The sequence below is a fragment of the Theropithecus gelada genome, chromosome 3, assembly GCF_003255815.1.
Source record: "Theropithecus gelada isolate Dixy chromosome 3, Tgel_1.0, whole genome shotgun sequence".
Classification (NCBI taxonomy): domain Eukaryota; kingdom Metazoa; phylum Chordata; class Mammalia; order Primates; family Cercopithecidae; genus Theropithecus; species Theropithecus gelada.
In genome coordinates, this window is record NC_037670.1 from 85,764,819 (window position 1) to 85,768,409 (window position 3,591).

General features: G+C 45.3%; 1 pseudogene; it reads right to left on the bottom strand.

Moving 5' to 3' along the window:
- Positions 1 to 1,664: 1,664 nt before the first annotated feature.
- On the bottom strand, positions 1,665 to 2,107 carry LOC112621030 (annotated as a pseudogene).
- Between the last annotated feature and the right edge of the window lie 1,484 nt (positions 2,108 to 3,591).

Sequence of the window (3,591 nt, forward strand, 5' to 3'; positions counted from 1 at the left end):
TGTAGCTAGAATAGAGTTCTCACCTATGAGATTGCAACCGTTGCTAAATTGTATCAATTTAATACCTCTCTAGTTCCGTCTCTATGAAACAGAAATGGGAATACAGGGGTTTACAAACGTAAAAGTCATCTGAAATGGTACTACCAGGAAAATCTTGCATAAACTCCTACAATAAAGAAGCTAGCAAAAGAAAGCTTCATTGTGAAGTAAGGAACAAGGAGTTTTATTTAAATGGTTGAAAAACATTTCCATTCAATTTTAATGTCTTAAATGATACATCCTACTGTTAATAGCAGTAATCCCCCTGGTGAGTAACATTCTTATTAACATCATAATAGATCTCCATTCACTAATTTAACAGCTTGAAGGTACACTTTTCAGACAGTAGAACAGTAATTAATCTTTGCAGCAATATTTCTTCAATAGCTTCTGAGAAAGCAGGATTTTCTTTTTTTCTTTTTTTTTTTTCTGAGGCAGAGTCTCACTCTGTCACCCAGGCTGGAGTGCAGTGGTGCGATCTCGGCCACTGCAACCTCCGTCTCCCGGGTTCAAGCGATTCTCCTGCCTTAGACTCCCAAGAAGCTGGGACTACGGGCGCGTGCCACCATGCCCAGCTAATTTTTTTTTTTTGTATTTTTAGTAGAGACGGGTTTCACCATGTTAGCCAGGATGGTCTCGATCTCCTGACCTCATGATCCGCCCACCTCGGCCTCCCAAAGTGCGGGGATTACAGGCGTGAGCCACCACGCCTGGCCTGGATTTTTTTTTTTTTTTTTTTTTTTTGAGACAGAGTTTCACTCTTTTTGCTCAGGCTGGAGTGCAATGGTGCGATGTTGGCTCACCGCAACCTCCGTCTCCCAGGTTCAAGCGATTCTCCTGCCTCAGCCTCCCGAGTAGCTAGGATTACAGGCATGTGCCACCACCCCGGCTAATTTTGTATTTTTAGTAGAGACAGGGTTTCTCCATCTTGGTCAGGCTGGTCTTGAACTCCCAACTCCCGCCTCAGCCTCCCAAAGTGCTGGGATTACAGGCGTGAGCCACCGTGCCCAGGGAAAGCAGGATTTTAAAAAAATTTACCATTACAGCTGGTGAATCTGTGGAATTATGTAGAATAAGTTAATTTAATTTAATTAATTTTTTTTTGAAATGGGGTCTTGCCATGTTGCCCAGGCTGGTCTCAAACTCCTGGCTTCAAGCTATGCTTCCACCTCGGCCTCCCAAAGTGCTGGGATTATAGGCGTGAGGCACTGTGCCTGACTGATTTACTTATTTTTTTTAGAAATGGGGCCTCACTATCTTGCTTAGCTTGGACTCAAGTGATCCTCCTGCCTCAGCATCCTGAGTAGCTGGGAACGCAGGCACATACCACCATGCCTGGCCAAGAACTTTAACATTTATTTATTTTTATTTTTATTTTTAGTCTTAGCATTTACTTTCCCCACCCCATATTCTTGGAACAGGCTTTAGTTCTACAGGAAATGGCACTGATGGAGAGAAGGCTGGCATTACCTTCATGAAAGGGCTGTAAGAGCTGCCTGGGAAGAAGGCGTGCTTTGGGGAACTGGGAAGATGCCGTCAGTGTGGGTGGGCAAGTGGACAGCCAGTCGTCCTGCCGCCAGCCCAGTAGCTTCCAGAGGCAGGTGCCCAGGTGCTACTGGAGCCCCTCATAGTGGTAGGAGTAGGGACTGAACCTCCTCCACGCGCTTGTAGGCCTCCTGGTGGGGCTTGACCATTATCACACAGGTGGGGCACTTGGAGCCTGAGGCTGCACCTAGGTCCGCCTTAGAGGGATAGAGACATAGGCCAGATTTCGGTCCTCACACGACTGGGAAATGGCAGTATACCTCAATGGGCAGTGTTTCTCCTGCCAAAAGCATGATCCCTTTTTCTCCTTCGTTGACAGATTTCTGAACCTCTTTCACTCCGCGCCGAATCTGCTGCTTCACGGCTTTTTTGATGCATTTGTAGAGCTTCTGCGTGAGGCAGCGAGAAGCCAGAGGCTGTACCATGGGGTTCTGGTTGACCAGCAGCTCCTGGTAGTTGCGTTCCCCAGAGCACGCCTCCGTCTGAGCCTGGGGCCTGTCAAATCTACCTTTATTTTGGTCATCGCAGCGGCCGCGGAAACCTAGTCCCAAGGAGGCCAAAGAACTTTAACATTTCTATAAAGAAATTATTTTCTCTATAATTGTAAATTCTAACTTTGGCCCATGGAAATTATATGTTTTTTACATGTCATCCTATGCCTCTCATTGGAAATTTGTCAAAATGTTGTTCTGATATTTAGCAAAGTTTTATTTATTTTTTTGAGATGGAGTTTCATTCATGTTGCCCAGGCTGGAGTGCAATGGTGCCATCTCGGCTCACTGCAATCTGCATCTCCTAGGTTCAAGCGATTCTCCTGCCTCAGCCTCCGAAGTGGCTGGGATTACAGGCATGCGCCACCAAGCCTGGCTAATTTTTTGTATTTAGTAGAGACCGGGTTTCACCATGTTGGCCAGGCTGGTCTCAAACTCCTGACCTCAGGTGATCCACCCACCTCAGCCTCCCAGAGTGCTGGGATTATAGGTGTGAGCCACCACACCTGGCCCGAAGTGTTTTTTTTTTTTTTAAACGAAGTCTTGCTCTGTCACCCAGGCTGGACTGCAGTGGTGCAATCTTGGCTCACTGCAACTTCTGCCTCCCGGGTTCAAGTGATTCTCCTGCCTCAGCCTCCCAAGTAGCTGGGACTACAGGCGCATGCCACCACGCCCAGCTAATTTTTTGTATTTTTAGCAGAGATGGGGTTTCACTGTGTTAGCCAGGATGGTCTCAATCTCCTGACCTCGTGATCCACCCACCTCGGCCTCCCAAAGTGCTGGGATTACAGGCGTGAGCCACCGTGCCTGGCAAGTGTTTTAATATAATAACAATCTAACTCAAATTCCATGGTCAATAATCTCAGTTACAATCTAAGAACACATTTTTATCAAATAAAAATTTCATGTATTAGAATAGGCACAGTGGTTCATGCCTGTAATCCAAGCACTTTGAGAGACTGAGGCAGGTAGATCACCTGAGGACTTGAGTTCGAAACCAGCCTGGCTAACAGGATGAAACCCTGTCTCTACTAAAAATACAAAAAAAGTAGCCGGATATGGTGGCAGGCGCTTGTAGTCACAGCTACTCAGGAGGCTGACTCAGGAGAATGGCTTGAACCCAGGAGGCAGAGGTTGGAATGAGCCGAGATTGCACCACTGCACTCCAGCTTGGGTGACAAAGTAAGACTCTGTCTCAAAACAAACAAACAAACAAACAAACAAACAAAAAAACCCAAAACAAACCAAAAGAAAAAAAGAAAAGAAAGGAAAAAAAAATTCACGTGTTAGACTACAGAAGTACATTATCTCTGAACTGGGTCTTTATGGGTTTACATTCATTTCTCATTTTCACTGAAAGCTCTTAATATAAATATACTCTATAGATATCTTCCTAATTCAACAATTGTTGTTATTCCTTTTGAAAGAGAAACAGAGGTTAAGTGCCTTGCTAGGGCCATAGAGCTAAGAGGATGTTACTAAGATTGCTGATTCAATCCTTAGTCATTAGACCAAC